This window comes from Lethenteron reissneri, chromosome 11, assembly GCF_015708825.2.
Source record: "Lethenteron reissneri isolate LAM-NWPU_2019-01 chromosome 11, ASM1570882v1, whole genome shotgun sequence".
Lineage (NCBI taxonomy): Eukaryota > Metazoa > Chordata > Hyperoartia > Petromyzontiformes > Petromyzontidae > Lethenteron > Lethenteron reissneri.
This window is the reverse complement of record NC_083789.1, coordinates 4620456-4637836: the sequence shown is the minus strand read 5'-3', so window position 1 is coordinate 4637836 and position 17381 is coordinate 4620456.

Genomic DNA, 17381 nt, shown 5'->3' with positions numbered 1-17381 from the left:
CAGTGGTTCTAAACCTTCATCACAGTATTTTTTAAATAATATTAATACATACATAGGGTTTTTATTAAACAAAGTATTTGTTTTTTACGTGCCCGTGTTTAATTTGTTTCGATCATTTACCTGCCAAACAAATCTGGCAGCGTCTCGCACCCCAATTTAAGAAGCACTGCTGTGTAGACGGTACACACAGTATGCTGTGTAGACGGTACACACAGTATGTTGTGTAGACGGTACACACAGTATGTTGTGTACACGTGGGCGCATCTGTACATATCGTTCGTCACTAACTCATTCCTGTTTAGAGTTAAAAAAATAAATGTCAGCACTTCAGCAGCGTACTGTGTCTGACCTTTGTTACCCTGAAACAGCGGCCTACGCAACAACTGTTATACCCAAGGTGGTCACCCTATCCAATCGCTAATTATCCAGACCCAATCGTATACGAAGAGCGGCCGAGATCCGACGAGATCGAGAATGTGAGCTTTACGCAAGAAAAATATTTGACGCATTTATCCATCTCGTGACGATACCACTTTGTGTTTGAAAGAAAGAATGTCGTTTCTAATTAATAATCGAGCTAACCGTCTTAACCACGTGCCTCTCATTGAATTAGGAACACGATGAGTCACACTGCCAATCGCCGGGGAGATTTCGGTCATTAAACAAAGACGAAGACCCCCCGTATAGCCGTAACAGACTGTTGGGCAAGTGCTGTTAGCGAGCACCTATGAAGGCCGGCACGGCACACGAGGGGGGGGTGGCCAGCGCCACGCCCGGCCGCCTTTGTCTCCCCAGCGGCGATGTTTACACACTGCGCGAGGTACTTGTTTTGAGGCTGAGCCGACCTAGGGGAGGCCCAGGAACTGTTCAGTGTTGTTTGTGAGCGGGAATCGAACTCAGGTGGCCGGGTTCTTAGCGCAACGCGATAACCGCTACACCCCCGCTCATTGAACACACACGCGCACGTGTATTAATTGAATGTAATTGTTATACGACTAGAAATACACGTTTCGTATCATGTGCAAAAAAAACAATCGTCATCATGTAGGATCGCAACGTGATGTGTGTGCGCTGAGCGCATTGCTTACTTTGTTGGCAAGATTATTCATATCGCAGTAAACCAAACTACACAACGAAGGCATCGTCCGAGAATGAATTGTACAATTTTGGACCGTCGGCGAAGGTAAGTTTCCTCTGTAGACGATAGAAATGTGTGTGTGTGACTTCTGGTGCGGGTGAGACTAATGCAGCCTCGAAACATCTACCGTAATATAAGACGCTTGCTTACATCTGCATAACAAGCATGCAAACACAACGCGTCTGATGTACACGAATCGGGTCGACCGCCCCAGGCCCAGCGCCTTGGGGGAGCCCACGGCGTGATTTTGCCCTGCCCCCCCCCCCCTTCCGCCTCACGGACTACGTGCCTCCCTTGTTTATATTATTGAGAAGCCGGCCCTTAATTCCTTCACTTGATCGTGCTTTGAACGAAACGCGTGCGACCATTAGCTGCACGTAAGCTCATCATCCGATTTGCAGAGCTGAATCGAGGTCGTTGCCACTCCTGGTCCGGATGCGCAACGATTGACGTGGTTTGTCGAGAGCAGGCAGACGTTTTTAAATCCTTTATATTAAGTTAACTTGCTTGCTTGCTTGCTTACGACCGTGCAAATCTTTCGGTCGTTTTTAACCCACTTCCCGTGATCCAATCGAGCTGACATTTTGCACACAGACTCGTTGTGCGTGACAAATTATTTTCGTGAAATTTTTTTCCCCAAAATTTTACACTTTTTAGGATTTTTTTTTATATTTAATTACCAATTGCTTAATGGTGGCAGGCAATCATCTGACCCATAGGTGGCAGCCATCTCAAGCCAGAGGACGAGAGGACTCTAGCCGCCACGCATATAAAGGAATTATAGTGAAAAACTTAGTTTTTACGGGTTATACTTGTTCTTTTTTTGACGAACGGGATGTGTGTGCGCGTGTGCTTGGGCTGAGCCGTGAGTCTGTCGCTGGTAGGCGCCTCTGCGTGTTGCGCACACACCCAATGCGCTCACGACATTCTACTCATGTTAAGGGCGCGTGTGAGAAAACTTTGTTTTTACGGGGTTTTTTTTCCTTCCACCCCCCACCACCCTCTTTTTTTCGGCGCTCCCGCTCCCAATTCTCGGCCCCAAGCCAAATAAAAAACAATTGGTGACGAGTGATATTTATTCTCTCACCATTCGTGTAAAAAAAATATATGAAGGTGTAATGCTTAAACGTGAACGATAGCCACGTGTTCTATAGCCCCTGCCACGCGTGCAAACAAGCACGTATATCCACTCCGGTGAAACGGTATCCTGAAATAAACTTTATTTTATTTGTTGAACTGCCTTCGAGATTGAAGATCGCGGTCATACCGACAGCCCGCTTCGGAGTAACAGCGGCTCTAATGCGTCCTTGCAAATGCTAATCGGATGCTCACGGCACGATGCCGTGGAAAGGAAGATGGGCATTTAAAGTGGGATGCTTTAGTAGTTTCTAGCGAACGCGTTGTGAACGTCGGAAACGCGACTTGCTGCTGCTAGGCACTGCGGCGGAATTCCCAAGTTGCGAACCAAAATCACTGGAAAATAATATCCATCGTAATTTATATGAATATATTAACCCCCCCCACCCCTCCCCCTCTGGTCTTCACACGTGATCATCTCACAAGTGACGAGCATCTCGTTTATCTGCTGTCAATTTAAGACTGACACAGAAGGAGGATTTCTTCACAAATCTGGATATGCGCCTGATGATGCTGGTTGTAATTAGCGGCGAAAAACGTCGTACTCGAGTTGTTAATGTTGTTGGTTTAATGTAACACGCAGTAGGCTTAGATCGCGTAAATATAAATGTCGTGAAATCCGCCACCACCCGACACGGCCAATTAGTAAGGTTTGTCATGTAAACAGAACACGCCAATTCGTCACGAGTACAGCACACTGGTGTGTTGGAGAGCAAATGAATCCGAGTGCATTTACAATCTTGTAAATGTTGTGGGTTTACTCTCCAATACACACCGGCGTGCTGTACGAGTCGCGAATTGGCACGTTCTGTTTACGTGACAAACCCGACTCGTTGGCTGTGTCGGATGGTGGCAGGGGTTAACGACACGCTTATATTTACGCGATCAAACACCCCCCAAAAAAACCTCATGGACAAAACCATTATCGTGAAATGCGACATTTGTGTTTTTTCTTCAACGTATTTCTTCCGTGCACAACTTCTACATCCTCTTTGGTTCTTTCGGTAAAGTCACGTAGGTATAAAATAAATAAAATCATGACGTTTCGGGCGCAACACAAGTGCCCGTCATCAGGTGGAAACAACCCCAGCAATAAACAATTAGCTTCAAGTTTCATTTATTAGGTATAGCCCTGTGAGCCATTCGGCTCTTGAATCGGGTGCAACCGCAACAAACAAAAAAACAAAAACATGAACAAGAAAACATCTTAAAGTGACTATGTGCAAACAGAAAATCCAAGAAAAGACAGCAAAATATTGCAGAAAAAATTAACCCGTAAAAACAAAGTTTTTCACTCTAAATCCTTTATATGTGTGGCGGCTAGAGTCCTCTTGTCCTCTGGCTTGAGATGGCTGCCACCTATGGGTCAGATGATTGTCTGCCAGCATTAAGCAATTGGTAATTAAATATTTAATTAGTTTTCCCTAAACAGTGTAAAATTTTGGAAAAAAAATTTCACGAACATTAATTGTCTCGCACAACGAGTCTGTGTGCAAAATGTCAGCTCGATTGGATAACGGGAAGTGGGTTAAAAAAACGACCGAAAGATTTGCACGGTCGCAAGCAAGCAAGCACGCAAGCAAGCAAGCGAACTTAATATAAAGGATTTTTAAAAGCACCGTACACCAACGCTGTGTGCAAAAATCCCAGTGGGATGCAACTCAAACAACAACCACAAGACAACTTAGATTAAGGCCATCAGTCTAACTCTGTACTACAACAAACAAACATGGCCAAACCGAAAAACGTTTCAAAAATCACCAAAATAAAGCCATAAAAGCAACGAAACAGTGGTCATAGGAACTGTGACCGAATTTTCACAATAAACGACGTAAACAACATGTACTACCAAACCCTGCAGCCATAGCTGGCTGCATGAGTCACTCCACAACAGCAGGAGGAGCATCAGTCGGAGTGTCAACATTTGTCAATGCACCTGAGCCTTCTTGTCCCGTTGTCTGTTAAAAGCTCTAACAGATATGTGGAAATCCTCCCCGTAGAGGTGGTTCAATCTAGATTTATTTTACCGAAAGAACCAAAGAGTATGGATTCGTGCAGTCACGACAACTTCTACATCACAGGTGCATTTATCACCGCCACCTTTCTGAACCATCGGCAAGGGCCGTGTTCGAGCATTCGATTTTTTTTGCACGGAGGGGCGCCGGTAAGCGCCGAGGGTGTCCGCGCACAATAATTGCATTCGCGAAAGCAAAGCTACGCAGCGACAATCGTTACCCTCTGCTGTGTGTTACCCCCCCCCCCTTCCTCCTGCTGTGCGGAGCGTACTCCGCAGATGGCATCGCTGAGCGCTTCAGGGAAACGCATGAACGTTTTGCCGTGCTGCAAATCGCTTGTTTGTTCTACAACCAGACCCACTCAAAGCTGTCGTCGTGTTTTATCGTTGTTCTGCGGGGTTGTTTTTTTTTCTTCTTCAAGGCAACCCGGTTCAATTTCGCGTGGCAATGGCTTTGCAAATGTTTTTTGTGTGATCACGAAATGAATTTACGGATGAGTCATCGTCGATGTGCGCGCGAGCTCCTCTTTGGCTTTGGCTTATCGCCTACGTAGCTCTAAAGCGGGTAATGCGTGTGGTAGGGAGACAAAGGCGGCCGGGCGTGATGCTGGCCACCCACCCTCTCGTGTGCCGTGGCCTGCCTTCATAGGTGCTGCTACTCGCTAACGGCACTTTCCCCAATATTTTGTTAAGGCGATAGGGGGATGGATCTGTCTTTGGTAGGGAGACAAAGGCGGCCGGGCGTGGTGCTGGCCACCCACCCTCTCGTGTGCCGTGCCTGCCTTCATAGGTGTCACTACTAACAGCACTTGCCCCAACAGTTTGTTATAGAGGAAGGGGGATCATTGACTTTGTGTGTGTGTGTATATATTTTTCAGTATAGGTGTGCTGGTGGGTTGTGGATTTATTGAATTAAATCTCCCTGAAGATGAACCAACCACTACAATCAACTCCCCCCCCCCATGCCCCCACCCCCAAATATGTCTCCTTTGCCCATGAATGATTTATTTACCAAAAAAAATGGGCAGTGCACTTGCGCTCTTTGCAATCCCCGTCTTTGTTTTTATATAGGTAACAGAAAAAAATGAGATCAGTATTTTACAAGAGATAAAACAAACGGCTTTATTAGCACGTCGTATACACGGGATGATTTAGGGCTATTAATCAGGGCTGTAATTAAGATGGAGCTTTGGATTGCCCGCATGTTCACGCGCGCGCGGTGTGCAGTCTTATCTCCCCCCTCCCATCTCCTTCGACCTATAATTAGAAAATAGATTTTTTTTTCCCCCACTACAATGCCAGGTGGTAAAACACGGTGACTTAAAAAAATATTGGGGGAGGGAGGGGGGGTGATGTCTTCATAAATAAATAAATAAACACGGCCAACGCTGCGTGACGTTCTATGACCTGTGAAACAGTCGGCTTTTAAATTGCCAATTTTAAATCCACCTCTTTAATTGCGCACATCAATTGTGATGCTTCAGCATGGTCAGCAAACGTTTTTTTTTTAAAATCGAGGTTGTACCTAAAAATCGTGTAAAAATATATCACCTAAGCTATTCTTAGGTAAAAATTAATAAAAGTAAAATAAATGAAAATAAAATAAAAATCACGACGTTTCGGAGGCAACACAAGCTTTCCGTCTTCAGGTGGAACCGTCACAGCACGATAGCTGTATCAAGTAAATGAGAGATTCCAAGAGGTATATATACGGGGTAGTAGCTCTTGGAATCTCTCATTTACTTGATACAGCTATCGTGCTGTGACGGTTCCACCTGAAGACGGAAGCTTGTGTTGCCTCCGAAATGTCGTGATTTTTATTTTATTTTTTATTTTACTTTTATTAATGTAACATTTTTACCGACGTGACTTTACCGAAAAAAACCTAAGAATATGAATCCTTGCAGTCACGAAAGCTTCAAATCTAGAATCACCTAAACTACTTTCATTTGACCAGGTAAGGCCCAAAAAAAAAAACTCAATCGAGTGGCTTATCACGTGGACATGTAGAGCAGCCAAATATTCTAAATGTGGTGGGGGAGGGGGGCGGGTAGGGGAACCGGAGGCCTCGGAGAAAAATCAACACGACCACGGGGAGAGCATCCAAATTCCAAATCTACAGGCGTTGGGATCGCACCCATGACCCTCCTGTATACCAGGCGAGGTAGTTAACATTTCGCCAAATATAACCCGATCACCGTGTGTCTTGCAGAGCCCGCGCCGCTTGCCTCAAGAGGGGGGGCACAATCGAACTGACAACCAATATTGTTTTGAGAAGGAGGGGGGGGGGGCTGTCCTGGGGTCTTAAAACGCTTTGAGTCACCCACGTTCGTTTTGATTTACGGCTGCTTGCGTAATAACGCAAAGAATACATGGAACGCGACCGGGGCGTTTCGTAATTGTGCCGATCCACAACTATCTTACGCTATAATAAATTGAGGGATTTTTTTTTCTCTCTCTCCTGTGAAGTGCTGAGAGCGTGGTCATTTGTTATCTTCAATAATGCAGACGAGCATTATTGCGTTTTCATTCTTTCTGAAGGTTTAATAAATAGTGTTTTTTTCTACCTCCCGTGGCAGCTGCGGCATTACATTAATCGTCGTAATGTTTTATATGCTTATTAGCTATTTTTACAAACGTGTGTGTGTTTTATTCTTCTTATAAATTTCCAAGTAATTCTGTTGTTGGGACTTGATCAGAAGGCTTTGTGGGGCATCTGCAGATTTGGCGAACGTCAATTTACGGTTAAGCCCGATGATGCATCGTTTAGTCCTTTGGTAGATATCCCATGGAAACCGCGACCCGTGTGACTCCAAACTAATCGGTGCTTCGTGTGACAACACCACCGTACAGGCCACACACTACCTTATCCTGGTGAGATACTCCCTTCGCTTGGTCACGTGTAAGCTTGAAAACTAATGGGAATGTTGTAAATGTGCTTCCTCCCCAGTGATTTTTTTTTAGATCGTTTCCCACAAGTCGGAAGCACGTTTCTATTCAAGAAATAAATAATTGTAGTCTCGTGTGTGTAAGCCTATTTGTTTTGTATTGTTCGTTTCATGTGTACAGTCTTGTTCGCTACATCATCCTAAACATCACATTGGAATATTGCTTGCATGTAATGTACATCAATTATAATCGAGTTTCTCTCTCTCACACACGCACACGTATCATGAGTGTAAAAAATGGACTTGTTGATGATCCTCATTGAATCGTTACTTACTTAATAAAACTACATCGGTTTAACACGTAGGCTTTCGCGATCAATATCATCCATAACACAGCTTTTTTTTTGGGTTGGACCGCGAAAAAATAGAAATGTGTCGTTAAACTCGCCGCCACGTAAACAGAACGTGCCAATTCGTGACTAGTAAAAGACGGCTGCTTGCGTTGTGGCCGAAACGTCGTGAGAATTATTGTATGTTTTATTTCTATTATTTTATTAATTCCCTTCTACGTGACTTTACCTAAAGAACCAAGAAGATGAATCCCTGCAGTCACGAAAGCTTTAAATCGAAATTTACGACCGCTTGTGTTGCGATCGAAACATCGTAGTTTTTTTGTTACTTTCTTTGAACCTATCTACGCGACTTTACCGAAAGACCCACAAATATGAATTCCTGCAGTCACGAAAGCTTTAAGTCAAAACATAGATTAGTTCTTGTTGTTGACGGTGCGATGTTAAGCTGTCTGCAGAGGGCAGTATACCACTGCACGACGCGCCAGTGTCGGACCCAGTGTGAGAGCCCCGACTCCCTCCTGCTTTGTCATCCACAATGCAGGGAGGGCAGGCAGGCAGGCAGTCGGCCACAACTGTGCACGATGTCTCGCACAACCTTGCAAGGGTCGGCTCTTTTTATTTATTTTGGGCTGACGCGTCACATTTTGCACGATTGCACTAATGACTCTCTCATTACCAGGTGATCGGAGTAATTCCGGCCTGGCTATATTACGCATTCAATTAGGATCATCCCTTTTACAGTTTAAGCAGAGCAAATGGCTAATTAATTTAAAACACATTTAGATAACTGCACGGGGGTGTGCTGATGCGTGCTCTAAAAAGTGCATTAAATTAACCGTTCTATGAATTAATGAGATTTGTTTCTTTGCTATAGACGGTAGAAGCTGAAAATTGATCGCATTTTAGCCACCACACCAAAGCAATGATTTGTTAGGCTCTCTATAGGTTGTGGCAAGGGGAGGGATTCGTGGTGCAGCGGTTAGCGCACTGCGCTATGAACCTCGGGGCAATGCGAATTTCAATGCCAGCGACGACTGATGTCAGTGGCGAGGTGATCATCGGCACTTGCCTTGATCAACCCGCGCTGAGCAGCTGAGCAGAACGTGAATGAAGTCACACCTGTAAATGTGTGACCCAAAGAAGATCGGGATATTTTTTTTTAAATAAAATTAAGTCATAATATTATATAATGTGCAGCTTTCATTATTTTCTTGCAATGCCACTCCCGGTAGAAAGGTCTTCGCCAGAGAGCTCCAGGTAGTCTCTCTCTCTCTCTCTCGAGAGAGTGTGTTTGATTGGCCAACCAGCATACGCTGACCAGACGTCCCAGAAGCGATGTGAGTACCCACACTTTACCCCACCACACTCGACCAGCCGATGGACTCGCTGTGATGTGTCCATTTCATACAGAAACTTCCGTTCGGCTGGAGGAATCCATTGAGCCTACGAAGCTCTCCACAGATGTCCGATTGGGACGGGTCTGCAAAACTGGGTGACCAGAATTCTGGAATGACTATCAAATTAGAATCTGAATGTGTCATTTAGACCGGACGAATCCGATGAGCTATAAAGCTCTTTCACAGACACGGAAACTATCCCCAGTTTCTGCTACAGCTGCCGAGAGCTGGAATCGAACTGGTGATCAGTGGAGTTGCCAGTCCAGTGAGTGCTAACATGTATGTGCACGTGTTGAGCTTATTCCGCACTGTACATAGTCAATCGTGCTAATCTGATGTGTGTGGGGGAAAAGACGACAAACTTAACGCGCAAATCGGTTATAAAAAAAGTTCAATTTGGATGTAAAAGTGCACGGCTCCAATGGCTTCGTAATATCGGAGGGAAGAACGTTCCAGACGGCCCAGAAGCGCGTCTGGAAGTGTGTGCGTGATGCGATGCCCGTCTTTGTTCGACGGTTCCCCTAAATGTCGATGCTTGAACAACGGGGAAAGGTGAACGAATGAGATGAGTGAACGAGATTGAATGAAAGCGTTTCGTCACCCAGGAGTTGGGGGCAGCTTGGGTGGTCGGTGGCTAAAAACCAAGTTTGAAAAGCTCTGCTCTCTACATCGTCAGGCATTGGACCGTTGCAATTTAGTGGATGCAATTTTTTAAATAATTTCCCGTGGTGTTTTTGCAAAATGTAAGTTCGTGAAAAAGCTCGCAGCAACCACGGGGCGAAACGTCGGTGATAATGCCGCACCACCCAACGACGTCCGGTAACAACCCGAGCAAACACATCTGAGAGCGGTACAGCACAATTCCCAACAACAAGCCGGACGCGGTGGCTACATTTGAAGGTTGCCATCACATCCACGTGGCTTGTCTATTACGGCGGCTCGCCCATAGGCACCACGGGGGAGACCCCCATCTCTCCAAAGAAACCGACGATCGTGTCCGCCACGGCTTCGAGGATTCCCCCGTCGCTCGCCGCGATGTGGGTGCCCAACAAGACCTCCTGCGAGCCCGTCTCTGCGGGCTCTAGTTACCCGGCGGGCAGAGTTGGCCATTGCTTACGGCGTTATTAAAGGGGGGCGGTGGCGGGGGAGGTGCAGAGGCCCAAACCCCAATGTTGGCTCGAGGCGCGGAGTGATGTTAATTCAGCACCGCGGCGTCCGCTTGGCTTTGCGTTTTAGCCTCCAAAAATGCGTGGTCTTTGTTCGGAAGCTTTTTGTGGGTCTCACCGTTGTGTAATGACCGTGTTATTATTCGATTTAAAGCTTTTGAGAATGCAGGGATTCATCTTCTTGGTTCTTTCGGTAAGATCGCGTAGAAGGGAAATAATAATACAAATATAACAATACAATAATTCTCACGACGTTTCGGTCACAACGCAAGCAGCCATCCTCAGGTGAAGAACAGGGCTGTCGGAAAGACAGCGTCTGAATGAACACCACCAAGCTTGGTAGCGTATATTTAAGCTGGTGGTGTTCATTCAGACGCTGTCTTTTCGACAGACCTGTTCTTCACCTGAGGACGGCTGCTTGCGTTGTGGCCGAAACGTCGTGAGAATTATTTTATTATGTTTTATTTTTATTATTTTATTATTTCCCTTCTACGTGACTTTACCGAAAGAACCAAGAAGATGGACCGTATTATTGTCGTCGTCGTCACAGCGGTCGTGACAAACGCCTAACGTGCATTTCCCCACTTTTTGTTAAATTTACTTTGGCGAGGCAATTTACAAAAGGTAACGATCTCTAAGCGTGGAGATGTTCAACAGAGCGGTTGGGGGCAGTGATTGCCACAATGCCTTCACAGCTGCCTGCCCCCGCTGTACCTTTCTTCATTATTGATAACTTGCAGCTCGGCACACGGCAGATGCCTGTGCAGCGCGATTCACGACCTCCTCTCTTGATACCAAGATCCAGGATGGGCATGTCCATGCGCCGCTTCTGAGTGCCAGCCCCAACAGTCTGTAACGCCGTCACCCCTCTGCACATTCGCAGCATCACCTAATAATAATTCTCACGACGTTTCGGCCACAACGCAAGCAGGACGGTTGCTTGCGTTGTGGCCGAAACGTCGTGAGAATTATTTAATTTTTATTATTTTATTATTTCCCTTCTATGTGATTTTACCGAAAGAACCAAGAAGATATGAGCAATGTTTTTTTTTTAAAATATTCATTCCACCGTCTCTGACGCCCACGTTAGAGGGTTTGTGGAACTTCACGTGTCATTCATTGGTGACTCCCTTTTAAAGAAAAAAAATTCCGTCTCCATACGGAGGAGGGCTGCTTCGCTCGTCTGCCACGATGTGAATCTCCCTTGGGGGGTTTTAACCCTCGCGGCAACCACGTGGGTGAACGTGGCGGACGAACAATAGTTTGGCACCCAAACTATACCTGCAAAGGTAAATTCACAACCCAAAAAAAATCCATTTACAATATTCGAAAAGAAAACATTGCCAGATGAATAATCCCGCCTCCCCAGACGCGTCGTCTCTTGCCTTTTTTTAACTCGCAGCAATTTTTCTCTCTCGCAAACCCACGAAACGCCGCATGCAGTTAGGGTACTGAAATGTGCCCAGCAATTTCCCATCTCGCAAAGGTACAGCAGTCGGAGAAATCGGTTTGACCTCCCTAACTCGGCCCTTCTCTGTCTATTGCGAGACGATGGAGCCGGTTTGTCCTCCTGCCCTGGCTTTAAAAAAAATATATTTCTCGTCGATACACGCGCTCTGATGTCAATCATCATTCCGGCTCTCTCTCGCGTTCTCTCTTTGTGTTTTTAGGGAGCAGTGGTTGTCCTATGATCAGGAATGTGGAATTTCCACCACCCGGCTCCCAAGGTGATGCCACCAGAGATGCGTTATCTCCTCGGTGTCCGCATGGGGGGGGGGGGCTAGGAGGGTGGGGGGGGCTAGGAGGGTGGGGGGGGCTAGGAGGGTGGGGGGGGCTAGGAGGGTGGGGGGGGCTAGGAGGGTGGGGGGGGCTAGGAGGGTGGGGGGGCTAGGAGGGTGGGGGGGGGGGGGGCTAGGAGGGTGGGGGGAGGGGGATCGGGGTAGGAGGAAAGGGGGGCACTTTGGTTCTAGAATATTTTTTTGTTTATATTTTCCCCCACGGAAGGTCGTCTTACATTATCGCTAACACGGAAAAAAAAATCTAAATCCCCGTTGACCGGTGGGAAATGATGACGAGACGATACGAATGATGAACGGAGTGGTTGATAGGAATTTATCGCCGTGCTGTCGAGGCGGTAGTTTTTAAACCCAAAGGGGGGGGGGGGGGGGATGGGATATGAATTAGCGAGTGGATATGAGGCCACCCTTCCTCGCAGGATATTACACCAGCTTCGGGTGCAAATATCGTCGCTTGTGCATATATTTTTTAAAAATGTAAATTACTTCGAGATTCTGAACATCGCGTGCCTCGGTGACGTCTCTCTTTGCAACGGCGTTCGTCCCGTTAGAAGCTAGGAATGAAACGCGGCGTCGCGAGGAATGAAACGCGGCGCTATGCGGGGGGGGGGGGAGGAACGAAAGTTGTTTCAGGGGGAGGGGGGCGGCTAGGAATGAAACGCGGCGTCGTGGAGGAGTGGGGTGGGGGCGAGGAATGAAACGCGGCGCTATTCGAGGCGAGGAACGAAAGCTGCGTCATGGTGGGGAGGGGGGTGGGGTAGGAATGAAACGCGACATCGCGAGTGGTGGTGGTGGGGGGGATGAAACACGGAGCCACGGAGCCGAGGTGGGCTCTGAGACGCGCGCGCGTTATTCTGTGCCTGATGGAATGAAGAGCCCGCCCGCCCGTCCGCCCGTCCGCCCGCGAGGATGCCAAGCGATTTCGACTAGATGGCTTTTCAATTGATGTTGCGTGTCCATTCCTGGGGACACTTGTGACCTCAATTCTCAGGCTAGTGGGGTTCTTTATCTCCCCTTGTATTAACCTGAGCTGAAGTCTGCTGTTATTGTCTCCCCCCCCCCCCCCCCCTACTATCTCTTTCCACACCCTCCCCTACCCCGCGTACCCTTATACTATTATTACTACTACTACCACCAACACTTGACCGGTCACTAATTCTTTACATTATTCAATTCTGCTGTGTGTGTGCGCGCACACACATACACACACACACGCGCGCACGTGAAGCCAGTGGTGTCGTGGTTGGCGTACGGCGCTGCGAAATCCCACAGCTTGCGTTCGGTTTTTGCTCGTGACCCAATATCTGGGCCTCACTTCCACAGGTCGAGTCGGTCTCAAATGAGTACCTGGTGCGGTGTGCAAACTGTCGGCACTGGGGAGACAAAGGCGGCCGGGCGCGGTGCTGGTCACTCGCCTCGCGCGCCGTGCCAGCCTGTCGTAGGTGCTCGCTGACAGCTCTTGCTCCATCGGTCTTGAAGAGGCACACGGGATTATTGTTTTACAAGAGTCCATTACTTAGCCCGTGACATCACTTCACCATTATTGGATCTCAACTCCCCACCCCCCCCCCCCCCCCCCACATAATTGTATCATGATTTGGACTCCAAGTGTCTCACTTACTACGACAAACACATGTTTTTGGAACTCTCGCAGACCCACTTGCATGCAGCGGTGACCTGAATTCGATTCCTGACTCGCGGCTAACATCAGTGGCCAGGTGAGCTCGTAACCGTTTGCTTGGACCATCCACCCCCACCGCCTCTTGCTGGCCGATCGATCGCATTGCTCCTTGACAGTGCCCGGCGTCTTTGCGATCAACTGGTAGCGTAATCAGCATGGGGGGCAAGGGGTGCCTTGCCCCCCCCCCTCTCTGTTGGACAAATCTACCAATTTGGGCCCCCTTTGACGACTACCGTGTACATTGAGTAAAATAACATTGAACATAGAACTCCGTTTCTGCGATGTGAATTTCACTGAGACGCGCCAATTATATTGCAACGAGCTACTATTACCGCGCTGTCGTGGCTACATTTTGCCAAGAAGTAGCGCCCCCTAACAGCGTTAAATGTTCGAGACCGTGAGCGTAACGATGACGTGGTTTTTAGGCAAGAGTCCGCGATGTATAATAATAATAAATATCCCTAAGTGCGACCGTGCGAGACAAATAAAATATTGTGGTCCCCCCCCACCGTGAACCATTACCGCACCCTCTGAACTGATAACGTCGTTACTACACCACCTTCGATCAACCAGTTAATGTTGTACCACCCAGTGTTGTGTTTTTATCATTTTTAAACTTCATCCCCGTTCACCCAAGGGCCCGGCATTCAGAGATCCACGAACACCTATTAGCTAAAGAGTGTTGCGTGTATCCGCGCATGCAATTCCCCCCTCCCCCCCCCCCCCCCCCTAGAGGTTCGGTAGCAAAAACGCCCGAGTACATTTTGAGAGAGAGGGGGGGAGGCATTGTTGTAAAGAGACCGGCGCGTATACAAACACGGCCCCTCCCTGAACCGTGCCATGACCAGAGCCCACCTGGGCTCTATCCACACCCTTGTGAATGACTCACGTGTACACAATTGGTATCTGTCCAAGTTTTTTTTTGGTTTGCTCGGTGTGAGAACCATGAAAGTTTAATGAAGGCCCGTCTTGTTTCAAAGACTGTGGTGGGTTTTTTTTTGTTTAAATCCACCCTTCATCATTGGCACCCAGTAAGTCTCCCCCAAAAGCCTCTAGGCCACAATGTTTGAAGTGGGAGTAAGAATATTTGTCCAATACTAGGGCTGTCCCCATCGCTTATATTAAAGTCCCTCCCCGCACAAAATACCCACTACTTGTGCTTTCATTTACCGATTCATTTGTTATTCGAGGGTACGGCGAATAATGGGTCGAACAATCCATATAATAGCGTGGCATGGGGAAGCCGTCGTCCATCAGTACATTGACGGTGAGCTGTGAAGTCATCTTCTTTGGTCTTTCGGTAAAGTCATGTGGAATGGGAATAATAAAATGATAAAAATAAAACAATACAATAATTCTCACGACGTTTCGGCCACAACGCAAGCAGCCGTCTTCAGGTGAAGAACAGGTCTGTCAGACCTCTTCTCGACAGACCTGTTCTCCACCTGAGGACGGCTGCTTGCGTTGAGGCCGAAACGCCGTGAGAATTATTTTATTATGTTTTATTTTTATTATTTTATTATTTCCATTCTACGTGACTTTACCGAAAGAATCAAGAAGATGAATCCCTGCAGTCACGAAAGCTTTAAATCGGGAAGCCGTCGTCCATCAGTGCATTGACGGTGGGCTGTAAAGTGTTTTATTATTAATATTCGTAGACCGGTCACTACCGTTTAGAGTTATGGACACTTTCCCCATAAATGGGGAAAATTAACGAGAGTCCAGTTTGTGACTGGTGCGCCATCTCCGACCGTGCCACATACTCGTGAACCGACTGCTTCAATGGGATCATTCAATTGCAATCCCCAAAAAATCCATTTTACGAAAGAAGCTGAATGGAATTTTCAAACAATTGCCATTTTTTTGTTGTAATGTACAGCTATGAGTAATTCGGTAAACGGGAGAAATCTGAACATGTCCGAGACCTCGTCTATATTTATTCATTCTAGATTTGAAGCTTTCGTGACTGCAAGGATTCATACTCTTAGGTTTTTTCGGGAAAGTTACGTAGGTAAAAAATAAAATTAAAAGTTAATAAAAAGTAATAATGGAAATGAAATAAAATAAAATAATAAATGATTTATTATTTTATTTTATTTCCATTATTACTTTTTATTAACTTTTAATTTAGTTTTTTTCCTACGTGACTTTCCCGAAAAGAACCTAAGAGTACTCGTCTATATTAACTCCGGCTTTAAAAAGAAACGAAAGGACCTGGTGCAGTTTATTTCGTGATCCGTCGGCGCTTGGCAGACGAAGGCGGGCCAGGTGTGTGGCTCTGGCTGCCAAGTCCACTGTTGTTGTGTGTCGTGCCGGCCTCAATAGATGCGTTCTCTCTTACCGCACCCGTCCACCCTCCCTGCGTTCAATACATCTGGACGAGTTGGGGAATCCGCGTCCTTTTGTGTTGGCGATCGACGTGGTAGGGCGGCGGACAATTGAATCCCGAGCCCGAGATAAAAACCCAAAAATGGGGCCCTCTGATTTACATTGCATCTGTTGGTCCCTCCGCGCCCCCCGCGATAAAGGATCCCGAAAGAAAACCAGTGGTTGGGGTGTAATTTAACTGTCGGGCAGTAACACTTTGCACCTGCTCGCGGTCACACAAATAAATAAATAACTAACTCTAGATTTGAAGCTTTCGTGACTGCAATGATTCATATTCTAAGGTTTTTTCGGTAAAGTCACGTAGGTAAAAAATTAAAATTAATAAAAGTAAAATAAAAATAAAATAAAAAATCACGACGTTTCGGAGGCAACACGGTTCCACCTGAAGACGGAAGCTTGTGTTGCCTCCGAAACGTCGTGATTTTTATTTAATTTTACTTTTATTAATTTAATTTTTTACCTAAGTGACTTTACCGAAAAAACCTAAGAATAACGGTAACGTTGCATTACATACCTTCCTTTGTGTGTGTGTGGCGGGGGGGGAATATTTGCTTACCACTGATGTCAGCTGTGGATGGGAATCGCACGCAAGCTCTCCAGACTGGACTCGCAGTGCACTCGCCACTGCCACCACCTGCTAAGCTGCTTGTGCATCTGCAGCAATAATCGCACCCGAGATTGTCGAAGCGATTCCGCGTTCGAGGACGCATTGGGCTGCTCCATTTGTCGTTCATGGACCCAGAACTCGTGGGGGAAATTCCACAATCGTGCAGCGGAGGTCGCGGTGTCTCTGTAGAACAGACACTCATTGACATCTCAATGATCTGTTTTAATTTTTAGTTTTTTAATATATAACCTCGCATGGCTGATGGGCTGAGTAAGAGCCTCGAACTGGGGGGTTTGAACTTGTGACCGTTCCAGTTGCTCCGCACACGGCACCCAGCACGTGCTGAGATGGAGGATGTTATTCGTGGCCGATCATTTGCAGCGTCGACGCGATGGGATGTTCTGTTTGGGAACCGACGCCGAATCGTTTTGAACGATTGTTCAAAGCTGACCCACGGACCCGATTCACAAATACAAAGGAGACCATCACAGCGATGCCACTCCACTGCTCCTTGACGTGGTTATCTGGCCTTGGCCACCTCCAATGTGAAATTTGCAGTCGTTCCTCTGCATCTACAGCCGTACGACAGAAGAAGAATATTGTTCAAAGCGCGTATCCTTCGCTTTACTTTTATTCGTTTGCTTATTACGCTGGTCTACCACGGGCAAACCTCACGGAGTCTCGTGACTTTTTTTTAGGAGGGTCTTGCCAAGTTTTCGCCGTGTGTGGGGGGGAGGGGAGTCATTTACTGTTAAGCGTTATCCCAATTTAGGAGTGATTTTTTGCGGGCTTTCTCGATCTGTTGTCAAATGAATT